The following is a 14,614-nucleotide window of genomic DNA, read 5'->3' as shown; positions in this document are numbered from 1 at the left end:
AGTGTGGCTTCTGAACTTCTATTTTAAGAGGCTTTTCAGCTTTTACTTTTGCCCTCTTGGAATACTTCCAGAGTCGTATAAAAAGTCCAGATGAAAGTTTACACAGAGAGAAAGCATCCCAGATGTCGGGGCCATTCCAGCCATCCTACTGAGGCCCCAGGCATGTGAATGAATCCATCTTAGAGCCCCAAGCCCCAGTGGAGCCATGAGCTGACTGAACCCCGTGAGTGGGCCCAGATAAGACAAACATAATTGCCTAGTCAACTCACAGAACCATGAGAAGTGATAAATCACCATCAAGCCATTAAGTGTTTGCTTTGTTATACAAAAATAGATAACTGATACACTAGCCATATGTTGGTTAGGTATATTTAGCTTGATTCCCTATTCTCTGGAATATGCAAAGCCAGAATTTCCCATTCACCTTTCTCCATTATGGCAAAGCATATAATAACATCTAAAATAAGCTCAAAAGAAGGTGATTCCAGAGAAAGATTAGACCGTGCTAAGTTTCAGTTTTCTAACTAGCAAAGTAGGGCTACTGGATTAAATGCAATTTAGGATTCTCTTTGTTCTACCTCCCATAACACCAGCTCATTTTGTTAGGGAAATTCTCTGGAAAAATTAGAATTAATAATTCTATTTTATTTTTTGTCTTCCACCTGAATTGTTTGGGCCAGTTTATTCCTTGAATGCCTAAGATAGATAAAAGTTACCAAACGGAAATAGACAGAAACTCCAAGTCTGGGGGTGGGGGGACAAGAATCTTCCCATTCTGCTTTTCCTGTGAAAATTCTGTTCTTCCTACATACAAATGAGCTGGACTTATCCAAACCTGTGTCTGAATTGTACATAGTTATGGGATAAAGATCTGCTGGCACATTCAGGAAAATGATCTGTGCTTCTACTGAATTTTTAATTGTAAGAGTCAGTGTACACATTTGTTGAGCCCACGTGCCAAGGCTCTAAGAAGGTTCGTGGCATAAGATACCCAATATGCTAGATGAAAGGCAGACTGTGACTTTGCTATTTAGAATTTTCCACTTAGGTGGTTTTGGCTATTGCATTTGAGATCTTTGCAACTGCCTGGTTGTATGCATTTGACTTGAATTCTTATGTGCTTGCTAGATGTTTTAGGTTTTGCTCTGTGACCTTGAATGGCATTATGTCAATTAAATCACACAGTGGAGAAATGATTTAGACTGCCAAGAGTTATTGAACAGAATTTCATCTAGCATTGGGAAAAAATTGTTGAAGATAAAAACGCGTAGCATTTTGGAATCAAAAAATACTTTAGAAACCATGTCACGAGGAGAGTGGGATCCACAGAATAAGGTGATCTGCCCAAAGTCACTAAGCTAGTTAATAGCATCCTGCGCAACTTTAAAATAAACAAACTCTATACTATTCTCGAATGCTGTTAGAAATCAGAGAAAGATCTTGGGTGCTCTGATATTATGGGCAGTGTACCAAAAAGCCAAATATTCCTTTGTGCAGTATTTATCTTCAAGGACAAGGACGTAAGTGGCTGAGCAAAGGCAGCAATCAGATAATGCTGGGTGCAGTTGTATATGCATCTGTATGTATGTACACGTATATATGCAGAGAGAAAAAGATAAAGGAGTTTCCCAGGGCAGAGATATAGTCTGGTTGCCACCTATGGAAGGCATGGAGAGCCTGAGAAAAGAAGTTATTGCTTATGCTGACCTTTTAAAACTTCTGAAAGCCTCAGTGCTACAAAACATGATCCAATCCATGTCCTAGAATCTGACCAGTTGGATCATTCTATCTTTAAGAAATGGATTTTTTTCCCTTTTCTTGATTTAGCGTTTAGGAAATCTAAGGGGAAGAGCCTAGCGCTCCCCCTAGAGGCTGATATTTATGCCTGCAACTTAGAAAACATTGCAATGTAAGGATCTGTTTTCAAAGCCTTGAAACTTTCCTGAGGAATATTATCACACTCTTTATTCATTACCTTTAGAAGTTTTAATAGGATGAAAGTAGACTATTCACAGCTGTAACTCATTGATAAAAGATTGAAGACATAGTTTTTATTAGGAACTTTTTAAAAGTATCCACTTAGTGACTTTTTACCTTTTAATGTTTTTTACATTTTATGCTCAGTGGTAGCACACTGGCCTTCTATGTTCCCAAATACAGATAATCTCCAAAGTCAAGTGACAGGAGTTTAGTTATCTGGGTAGTGAGCTGAGAAAACACCTCCCTATATTTCTAAGTGATGACTATGTTTGTAACTGAATAGCCACTTGTCATCAGCTTAAAGCTTCCATGGATGACATGGCACATGACTTTTATAGGATATTGATTCCTACACAGCAGGCTGTATTCAGCTATAAGCACAGGCAATTCGAATGCTGTTATAATATTTACCATGAATTTCTCAAGGCAAATCCTGATAATATTCAGTTTATAAGAATGAGTGGTTGTACTTTCATAGGTGTTTAATTAACAAAATGTAATTAGAGAAGTGTAAGGGTTTCTTTTGTTTTCTCATTTCTTACTTTGCTCTCTGTTAGTGGCATGCCATAAACCCCCGAAAGCGAGTTGAAGTATGATCTCATTAAAGTAGCAAGTGAATTTGTTAAACTCTTGGTAAGACATGTAGACATATGGATTGGGAATATTTTTGGTGTAGAAAAGTAATATATATATGACATATATTAATTTACAATTATAAATGTCATCTTCATGTCATATAGAATATAATAGGTCCTACAGATATAATTGTACTTTTCATCTATTTTTGTGTGTCTGTTTCAGTCTCGAGGCTCTGAAAGTAAATGAGGAGAGGAGGAAAAGTTGCTGTGTTATTTTTGTAGCCTTTGTTTTCACTTTCTTTAGTTGTCTTAATACTACCAATTGTGGAAGAAAGCCATTTGGGAAGTATTTGTGGTGCTTTCTTCAACCTGATTAGGCTTTGCTGCCAGGGCCTCCAGTTGCACTATACAGGAATTCCTGTAATTTGCAGGAACACAAAGCAGTCTTTAGAAACACATTCACTGAGCAGACAGGAGGGAAAAATACACTATTTGGCCAACCCAAGTAAGAAAGCTCATGTCTGGAAAATTTTACTGAACACCTCATCAGGAAATTCATTACTTATATTCTAAACAGCAGCTTCCAAGATCTGTTTTATTTTTATAGAATATCTGGCAGCAAGCAAATGTAAAAGAGAGCTATATTGCATTTAGTATTTTGCCTTTTCTTTTAAAATTCCACTTTAAAGACCATATAGGAAATAAGGAGCTCACAGTATTGTTTTGGGATTCTTCAATGTGCTCATGTTTAACAGATCATAAGCGTTTATTATACTACAAGAACAAGAACAAATTTTACCCCCAGCTCTTACAACTATTTGAAATTATTGAAATTGAAGAACCTTGATGTGAAACTTAGGCTGGGGCTTTGTACAAAAATCTGAATTTAAATAGCTGTGTTCATCTGGGCCCACTTGCATATTTTCTGTTTGTTTGTTTGTTTTTTTTTTTTAACTGGGTATGTTGAGCATCTAGGAGAATTTTGTTCAGTTTCTAAATGGGAGTAGTTTTTATGGAAAGAGTGCCAGAACTGGATTTGAAAACTGAGTCCAAGTCTTAGGTTTTTCTCTCACCAATCAAGTGATTAACAAACTATTACTTAAACCTTCCTGAAATGGGGACAATAATGCTTGCTCTTGCCCACAATACCTATGTCCTGGATGGTTTTGCCTAGGTTTTCACGGTGTTAAGTCTTATGTTTAAGTCTTTAATCCATCTGGAGTTAATTTTAGTGTAAGGTGTGAGGAAGGGGTATAGTTTCTGCTTTCTGCACATGGCTAGCCAGTTTTTCCAACACCATTTATTAAACAGGGAATCCTTTCCCCGTTACTTGTTTTTGTCAGGTTTATCAAACATCAGATGGTTGTAGATGTGTGGCATTGCCTCCGAGGCCTCTGTTCTGTTCCATTGGTCTATATCTCTGTTTTGGTAACAGTACCATGTTCTTTTGATTACTGTAGGCTTGTAGTATAGTTTGAAGTCAGATAGTGTGATGCCTCAGCTTTGTTCTTTTTGCTTAGAATTGACTTGGCTATGCAGGCTCTCTTTTGATTTCATATGAAGTTTAAGGTGGTTTCTTCTAGTTCTGTGAAGAAGGCCATTGGTAGCTTGATGGGGATAGCGTTGAATCTATAAATTACTTTGAGCAGTATGGCCATTTTCACAATATTGATTCTTCCTAACAATGAGCATGGAATATTTTTCCATCTGTTGGTGTCCTCTCTTATTTCGCTGAGCAGTGGTTTGTAGTTCTCCTTGAAGAGGTCCTTTACGTTCTTTGTTAGTTGTATTCCTAGGTATTTTATTCTCTTTGTGGCAAGTGTGAATGGCAGTTTGTTCTTGATTTGGCTCTCTTTAAGTCTGTTATTGGTGTATAGGAATGCTTGTGATTTTTACACATTGATTTTGTGTCCTGAGAGTTTGCTGAAGTTGCTCATCAGTTTCAGGAGATTTTGGGCTGAGATGATGGGGTTTTCTAAATATACAATCATGTTGTCAGCAAATAAAGACAATTTTACTTCCTCCTTTCCTAATTGAATACGCTTTATTTCTTTTTCTTGCCTGATTGCTCTGACTAGAACTTCCAATACTATATTGAATAGGAGTGGTGAGAGAGGGCATCCTTGTCTAGTGCCAGATTTCAAAGGGAATGCTTCCAGTTTTTGCCCATTCTGTATGATATTGGCTGTGGGTTTGTCGTAAATAGCTTTTATTATTTTGAGATACATTCTACCAATACCTAGTTTATTGAGAGCTTTTAGCATAAAGCGCTGTTGAATTTTGTCAAAGGCCTTTTCTGCATCTATTGAGATATTCATGTGGTTTTTGTCTTTGGTTCTGACTTCATGACTAAAACACCAAGAGCATTGGCAACAAAAGCCAAAATAGACAAAAGGGACCTAATTAAACTTCAGAGCTTCTGCACAGCAAAAGAAACAATCATTAGAGTGAATCAGCAACCAACAAACAGAATGGGAAAAAATTTTTGCAATCTACCCATCTGACAAAGGGCTAACATGCAGAATCTACAAAAAACTAAAACAGATTTACAAGAAAAAAACAAACAAGCCCATTCAAAAGTGGGCAAAGGATATGAACAGACACTTTACGAAAGAAGACATATATGAGGCCAACAAACATGAAAAAATGCTCATCATCACTGGTCATTAGAGAAATGCAAATCAAAACTATATTGAGATACCATCTCACGCCACTTAGAATGGCGATCAATAAAAAATCTGGAGACAACAGATGCTGGAGAGGATGTGGAGAAATAGGAACACTTTTACACTGTTGGTGGGAGTGTAAATTAGTTCAACCATTGTGGAAGACAGTGTGGCGATTCCTCAAGGACCTAGAAATAGAAATTCCATTTAACCTAACAATCCCATTACTGCATGTATATCCAAAGGATTATAAATCATTCTATTATAAGGACACATGAACACGAATGTTCATTGCAGCACAGTTTACAATAGCAAAGACTTGGAACCAATCCAAATGCCCATCGATGATAGATAGAACAGGGAAAATGCAGCACATATATACTATGGAATACTATGAAGCCATCAAAAACGATGAGTTCGTGTCCTTTGTAGGGATATGGATGAACCTGGAAACCATCATTCTCAGCAAACTGACACAAGAACAGAAAATCAAACACTGCATGTTCTCACTCATAGGCAGATGTTGAACAATGAGATTACAGGGACACAGGGAGGGGAGCATCACACACTGTAGTCTTTGGGGGGAAACTAGGGGAGGGACAACAGGGAGTGGGAGTTAGGAAGAACATGGGGAGAAATGTCAGATATAGGTGATAGGGAGGAAGGCAGCAAACCACATTGCCATGTATGTACCTATGCAACAATCCTGCATGTTCTTCACATGTAGCCCAAAACCTAAAATGCAATAAAATATATATTTTTTAAAAAATGCTTTCTCTAACTGCCCCTATAGGGTTATTGAATCAGGCCCATCAGGGAACAGAAACCATACAAGTTATTTGAATGTAAATATTAAATGTTAGCAATTCGTAACTAGACATTACATTGTTGTTAATAAAACAAATGAACGCGTAAAAGAGAACTACAAATAATCACAGAAGTGGCTATTGTAGGATTGCAGCTTCTACCTCTGGAGCTAGGGAACAGAGGGAAAAACTTTGGAGTTACTAAAATTTAGAATCTTGGAATAAAAAGCTGAAATTTATCCCATGATGGAGAATTTGGACAAGTCCCATAGACCTGCAATTCATTCTGCAGGGAGAACGTGGGTCAGGCTAGCTGTGATATCTCTGAAAGGTGTGCGGTAGTACTGCAGATGTTGGAATTATTGCAAACTGGTTTCAGTTGCTGCTGCAGGAAGGTGCAGCTTCTCCTGGGGTAAAGAAAACAGCCAGAGTGATGCCGTTAGGAGTGGCAGGCAATCAGCTAGCCCATAAACAACAATCTTTCTTCTTTCTTCACCAGGCTTTTCAGTTTCTCTCTAGGCTCCCTGTTTGAAGAGCCAAACACAGATCCGCCAGAGTCAGGATAAACATGGTTTTGAGAGTCTCAACCATAGCATCACAATAAAGATTACAGAATGAACAAATAGATTCAGAGCTGACAGTTTCTTGCAGTGTTTTATGTAAAATGTTTTCCAATGTAGACAAAAGTAAAGTATAATTTTTCAGTGCAAAGGTAGAATTTTATTATCATTAACATTGTTGCTTTTTCAAATCATGAAAAATAAGTGTGGCTTAGATATTCTTAAATGACTTCTGTGTTGTAAAATATCTTCCCAATAGCAGGGTATTAATATTTGCACCACACGAGGCCTTTTGGTTGAGGTTCAGTGGTTTATGGTTAATATACTTATTCTGCTATAGTAAAGTAAGGATTAGAATATACATTAATGCAGAATGAGGTAAACCTAGGGGAAGGGGAAGCGTGGTGAGAATTTGAATTACCTTAGTATCGGTGATGTGTAAGGAAAACTGATGTAGGTTTTAGTTTTTTGTTTTACCAAAGAAAACAGTTGGAAGAACGATCACCAAGAAGAGAGAGGTTGAATATTACGCATTATGTACTCTATCTTTAAATTATTATATAGAAATGACAGCTGTGACACAGACAAGAATCGTTGAAGAGAAAATGGGACAACAGCGATTCCATTTTTATTTTTTGGTTAAATAAAGCAAGGGCATAACGTATGTTCTTGAAGTACCATTACAGATTACATCTCTGAACACTCAGAGAAAGGCCAATAGTACGGACTGCTCTTAATAGTGGAAAGCGACATACAATTCAAGCTCTTCAGCTTCACATCCCGTGGTAATTTTCTTTCTATGTCTTATTGCGTCTAAGAGCATAAGAGGCAGCTTTGATTGTGTTGATAACAGTCTGTGTCCTACAGCAAGATTATTTTTAAGGCAATGGAGTATCTTTTTAGAAAACCCTTTATGTCTGTCAAACATTGAAGAGAATAAATAGATATTCGGTGGTTAGATAGTGGCAGTAATGATGGATTTTTTTTTTTTTTTTTTTACAACTCCTCTGACAGTATTGGTTTCAGAAAAATCTGGAAGTACTTGAGCATAAAATTCTTGCTTTGTCTATTTTTAAAACTATAGCTGAAAAAAAAAGCTGATGTGTGATTCTTTGATTCTTGGGGAGGGAAAGACTCTTAACATGTGCCTTTTATGGAGAGCAGTTCTTGGTATTACATTCAAATAGTGATTAACATTCTTCCTTTTTACAAAATTTCTGCTTCAAAGAATATTTTGTGGATATATAGAGAATCTTCATGAAATATTTTATTTTCATAAATTATTGATGTCAAAAAGGCCTGTATTTTATGTTTAAAGTGAAACATTCTTCATCATTGCAGGAAAATGGAAAAGCTGATCAATGAGATTCTGATGTCTAAATCATCTTCCAGTTTTAAACTATTTGCTAAGAGAGTGGTTGCACTTTGATTTTCTTAGAGGACCATTTAGTGCTAAGCTACTATAAGAAAATAGATCTTTTTTCCTAATCATCTAACTTACAAAGAGAGAGTACTACATGAATATAGAAAAAAAAAAAAAGGGGGGAAGCATCCCTTTGACATCTTTCTACTTTCCACTCATTCAGAAAGTGATTCACAATGTTTCTTGTATCTCTTGTATATCAGTTGTCCTTATTCTCTGGGGAGAAATTGAAAAAGGTATGATGACAATGACCTATCTACTATGGTGTTAAAGTTTATACAGTATCTAAGTTAAGATAGGTTGCTGATAATTGACTCAAGTTAATTTATTTTAGCTTAGATTGTAAATAAATGGCCATCGCCATGATGATCTTGGCTACTAAACAGACTGTATAGCAGTATCTAATAAACAGGCAAATGTAATAGAAATTTGTAAGAGAAACAAGAAATCTCTCTTTCCAAAGGAGTGTAAAAATACTGGAAAACTAACATCTGCTCCAAGACTGTTCCTTATTGGTGCTGGCAAGGCTGAACTGTAAATACCAGCTTCCCGTAGCGGCATCCTCCAGCCCCCTGCACTGAGCTGGCTGTGAAGTGCCTGAAATCACTCTTCCCTCCAGCAGAACAGCTCCTGGGATTAGGCACTCACTGAAGTTGATATCTGGGGAGTCTTACGACAGAGAAGGCTTTGCTCTGGTAACCTTCTGCAGCTCCAGAGGGAAGGACTCTTCGTTCAGACTGTTCACTAGGGACATTTTAAACAATCATTGCTCTGAGTTGAACCTGTTCTAGTTTGCAGCCTTGGAGCAATGTTGCTTTAGATTAATGTGTCACCAAGCTCTTATTGAGAAATTCTTTTATTTTCTTAAATCCTGGATTTGCACTTGTCAATTGTGTGGATGAAGAAAAGAGATTAGAGAAAGGGCCCCCCACATGCTGATGGTCTCTTCACCATCTGTATCTGAGGAGAATTGGAGGGGCAGGAGGGAGAAGCTGGTGCTAGAACTCAGGAATTAACCTGATTTGAGTCTATAATAAACTGGTTAATGACTTCTCTGCTTAAGGCAAAATATTCTGGAAAAAAAAATATTTTCCTTAAACAAGACTAAATACTAAAGCCACTGGATGGTGGATGCCTTACTTCTTCAAAATGGCAAAGGTCACTGCATTTTTATACCCTGCCAAGAGGATCAATAATGAAAGGATTCACTTAGGGGTTGGAAGAGACAGGCTTTCAGTGACCTCTTTGTAGTAGCAGAATTAGGGTAGGGCTCTACCATGCTCCCTCCTCAGCTCTAAGCCATTGTCCGCTTCACCTATGATACAGCCTATGCTTAGTATCATTAGCAAAGGCTTCAAGAAAGAAGGGTATTATTTACAAGATGGAGCTCATAGTTTATTTTGCTTGGCGGTGGTTATTTTGTCAAAATGTGCTGATGTTTGTGCAGTCACATAATGGCACTATAAATTTTGTTTTATAATTACATAGCAGAATTTATGGATGATCCCATTGACACGTCCTATCATGTTTCTGACAATTATAGTTCATTGTTTCCTCATCTCTTTCCTTCAGGGTATCAGGAAATTATTGTGGCTTAGAATGGGAATCTTTAGCTTTGAGGTGGAAGCAGTGTGACCCTGTTTCAACTCTTTATGAGGGTTTCTCCCCTCCTCTGAACCATCTCCACTGTTAGAGATGCACCCAAATTCGGAAAAGAATATTCACCTAGTGTAATCTCTATTCCATGAATGCTTTCACTTTCAGTCTTTTATGTTATCAGAGATGTCCAGAGAAAAGTTTACATAGAAATTATTTACCCAAATGTTTTCATTAATGAATTTTTAAAGTATTTTTATTGAAATTTAATCTTTTTTATTTTGATATTTCCAAGTTGGAAATTCAATGAAAACAATAACATCTTTTCTAACTCAGTTAAGGATCAACAGATTAACTTCACTGTGAATTTTTTGACCCCTGAGGCAAGTGTTCAAACCAGTATTGACTTGGCTTCTTCCAACCTTCATTTTACATGTCAGCCGTGATGCAATACTTCGAGTGGTTCATAATGATCAGGGAGGGCTGTACTTTTCTCTCAGAGCACTGGCCAAATTATAATCAGGTAATTGGAATGCATGTAGTACTTTCACCTGAAAAACTCACTTACGCCTCAGACTTTTTAATGTTATTCCTATTAAGAAGTTAGTTAAAGAATTTTGGATCTGGGTGGAGGGAACAGAGCAAATATCCAACAGATATTTAGTAGGTTGACATTGTCTTTTATTTAAGTTTTACTAGGTAAATTTGAAAAAAAAAAAAGATTTATTATATGAACGTATAGTTGAAGGGCATTAAATGTGATGAAATAAAATGAAACCAAAACTACATCTTTTTTTGTTTGTTTGTTATCATTTTAAAGGTGTGTTTGGTTATGTAGGCATCCCAACACAACACATTAGTTAACACAGAGGTTGTTTCAACATTCTTATAAAGAAGGACTGGGCTATATCTACTCAAAGCAAAATGGAAAATTAAAGCAAGTAGAGAATTACAGTATGCCTGGCTTCTTCACCTATTAAATCTGGATCAGTCATGAACTTGAACCTGGTCAATAATAGGGTGGCTGGTGCTACTAACCCCTAACTCCTATGTCATCATGGAACTTGCTCTACCTCTTAGAATGTCATTTTTCAACACTTTTATTCTATTCAATATTATATCTTAATATAAATGTTGAAAGATTCTGAGTTACACCAAACTTTTCAGTTATCTAGATAGTGTAGGCTTTAATTACTTAATAATTACCTAATTTAATCTGTCTTACTGAGTTGCTAGAGCTATAATTGCATTTAGGAAAATTTATCTTCTTTAAGTAGCTCCCAAGTCCTCTGTTTTATTTTTTGTAGTATTCTTTATTTCTCTTTATTCTTGAGCATAATTTACACTTTTTGATTATCATTGTTCACTTAGACAATATCTCTTATCTCTTATTTATTTGAGTTCTATTTTGTTTTATGAAAGAGACTTTCATCCTTTTCCACATTATCAATGTCACTTTTTCTAATCTAATTTCACCTTGTATTATTTCATGTTATTTCATATTTGAAAATATTTTGCCTTTGATTCCCTTTCTAAGCCTTCTTGTTCCCAACATCTCCTTAAATTATGGAGTGAGAGAGGGCAAGAGTCAAAAAGAAGAAAAGTGAAATGGAATAAAGCTAATGACCAGTTTATCTTAAGCGTGTTGATGCTTGGATTTAATTACAAAACCCACAGGGCAGATCCTTTTGGAAAGGAATGAGAATGTGTTGTTAATGTTTTAGTTCATAAATATCTAGGCTGCAGAGACCATGTCTACTTAAATTAAGTGCCCAGCTCAGCACCACATAAGATGGTGATAATGATGTGCAATAAATTAGAGCTACTTCTACCACTGTGTGTTCCTTTCCACAATGCCACTTCCTTGTTGTTGGAACTATGTATGCCTGTCTTAATGAGAAAGATTTGCAACTGCATCAGCAAACTGAGGAGGATAGCTGAGATGAAAAACAGTTTATCCAAAAACTGCCACAATTACTTAATAAAAAAGAGAATGATCTAGAAGCCATTTTTTCAAAGGTTCACTTTCTGAGGTAAGAATCACTGAAGAAGGTGAAATACTAACAATCATAGGGAAATGGACAATTATCAGCCCTATTTCCATAAACCTCTATTTTCTTTGATTATTCTGGTTCTTTTGATCATTGTTAAACTAAACCAGATGTGAATTACCATAGCTCTATTTTTTTAACGGTTAAAACTGTTGGAATATATGGGAATTAAATCACTCAACTTGAATGAAATGAATTGATGGTCTAGCTTTGCTCAGATTCTACACTCTCTAATTAATGTGCTATGATCTTTGTTTTGATTTCCCACCAAGTATGTGCTTGTGTCCATGTGTACTATTCCTACTTCAAAAAGCCATGCACATTGAGTGACATAACTACACCCCTTTAACCACACACATGGAATTTGAGAGCCTCCTTTCATACCTCTCTGAATGCATGGTATACGTATTTCTTTAATTTTTTTCTCACTATCTTTCAAATGCTTTATTTTGCAACAATATATTCCCTGTAGCCTTCATGTTAAATTAGAGAACAATTATCTGATAGTGAACATAGATCCTTTTCATCAAAAAAATACCTTCTCTTTATAGAAATCTGTCATAGTTTATGTGTCTTGTCATAGAATTTGATTAGTTATAAATGTATCTGCTGCTATATAATGTCTCCTATTTACCAAAGAATAATATGCCCTGTAATGCATAGATTCTTCCATAAAGATATTTTTATTGTGTACATTTCCCCAAATAAGAATGAGTTAGGTATACTTTAAAGTTATGAGGTTTTGAATTTAAGACTGCACAGAAATAAGCAGAACCAAATAAAGGTAGCTTTGAATAATTTGAGAAGTGCTTGTGGTACACTTCTACCCAAATCAAGTGAGAGTAGAAAACCAAGAGAACAATGTGTTATTTTAAGGTATTCGCTTAGAGAAAATATTGTTGTGTACTAACTGCAAGACACGGAATGTTTTAAAAAGTGGAAATTCAGGCTTATTTTATACCTTGATATATATTAATTTTTATTTTAAGTTCAGGGGTACATGTGCAGGTTGTGTCATGGGGGCTTGTTTACAGATTATTTTATCCCCCAGGTATTAAACCTACGTCCATGAGTTATTTTTCCTGATCCTCTCCCTCCTCCCACCCTCCACCCTCCCATAGGCCCCTATGTGTATTTTTCCCCTCTATTTGCCCATGTGCTCTTCCATGCATCTCTATATTAAAAGAAAATAACTGTTGACATTTTGAGTGATGAGTTCTTATCATATGGTCAAGTAATGTCTTTATGTTGACTGCTAAGTGTATATATGGAAAAGGGTTGATTTTCTTGCTACATTTGATAACTTTTCCCATTCATGTAAATACACACCTTATAGAAGTATATGATTGTCAACTCAGACTTTGCTGAAATACTTGAGAACAGGCATAATGGAAATAAGAAAACTCACGACACATACATTTCCCATTACAATGCTGTTCTCTGAGGTACTAACCCTTGTAGTTTGGCTAAAGGGCCTTTAAAAACACTTTACATTAAAATATACACATAACACAAAATTTTATTTTAAAAATATACATATATCCACCGCTTCCCTTGTTTAACATCCTGCCTCTGGCTAGAGCACCCTACTTCTAAGGAGACTAATGCTCTATTTTCCATGTGCAAAGATAGCTCTTATTTCTGTGGTTATTTCTCTTTAAATCTGTGCTCTTCACAAGAGAGGAGGACTATTTTTAGATGGTGTGAATGGATTAAAACTAATTTGTAGCTACTATTGGGAAGATAACCAAAAGACACTCAATATTAAAAGCGAAAAGTGGTTAAATGGTGACGTCTTGAATGCACAGGAAATCTAGATAATAACTGTTATTACAGTTTAGCTTATTACCTAGCAAAAGTGATACTTAATGAGCTATTTATGGTCCAGAAGTGATAATATTAATATTTATGGTAATTTTGTGTTAAATTTATATAGTGGCTTACTATTTTCAACGTGCTTTCACGTATATTATCACTTCTGATCCCCTAAACAAAGGAGTGGTGTAAAAAAATGTTTTCCCTCTTTTACTAGAAACTAAAAAGGATCAAAGAGATTTAGTGGTTTGACCAAAGTTACAATTAGTTAGTGGCTGAGTTATCACTAATAGCTAACTATTAAACTTCGTTAGCATTTCAGTTGATGAGAAGGAAAATAAATCTAAAGGTAAATAAAAGTAGTCATAAAAAACGTTTGGGGTCATTTTGAACTATTGGACATTATTCTGTCAAATAAGCCAGGATTTCCGATGATGAAATTCATATAAAAAGAAAAAACAGGCAAAATTGCAATTTTCCATTTTAGTAAAAGACCAATTTAAATTAATTTGATTTATTATAAACTCTGATTTTTTTTTTTAAGCCTTCACGGGCATAGACATTTATGTGAATTCAGAGGCAGAGAATATTCTTATGATCCATTAGATAAATGCCTTTTATCTATCTACCCCTTCATCTCTAGAGAATTAGTATTTTTGTCACTACGGACTACAAAATCCACCCCTTAGAATGCTCTGTGTAGTCTACTTGGTTTTTGAGACTCCTGGTAATTTACCAGTCAGAATATCAATTTCAGTGGGACCTGTTTGCTCATAGGAATGAACTGAGACCACAGAATTGTTTTACATCAGCTCCTATGCTGGCGATACTCAAATGTCTTCTAATTAGCATATTTGAACTGACAGCGCACAAATGAAATCCTTTTTCTTATTACTGATTATGATTCTTATAATGAAATTGGAGGATAGATGAAATTTCAGTTTTTGGTTAATGACGTTGATTTGTACTTGATTCCATTAAAATACTAGTCATTCTCTGCTTTGCATTTCTCCACTGATAATAGGGTTTCTATCCAAATTTCCTTATGATAGCATTTACTTATAAAAATGGTTTATAGAACCTTTGGAATGAGGCCACTAACTATTCTAGTTTTAAAAGCCTCCAGATAAGTGATAATC

General features: G+C 35.8%; 1 protein-coding gene across 8 annotated transcripts in view; it reads left to right on the top strand.

Moving 5' to 3' along the window:
- Positions 1-14,614, top strand: part of INPP4B (inositol polyphosphate-4-phosphatase type II B) — an 840,435-nt gene that overhangs the window by 512,813 nt on the left and 313,008 nt on the right. The window lies entirely within an intron of this gene.

The sequence above is a fragment of the Cebus imitator genome, unplaced genomic scaffold (assembly GCF_001604975.1).
Source record: "Cebus imitator isolate Cc_AM_T3 unplaced genomic scaffold, Cebus_imitator-1.0 Scaffold4, whole genome shotgun sequence".
NCBI lineage: Eukaryota > Metazoa > Chordata > Mammalia > Primates > Cebidae > Cebus > Cebus imitator.
Note: the sequence above shows the minus strand (reverse complement) of the source record. Positions and strands in the feature narration are given on the sequence as shown.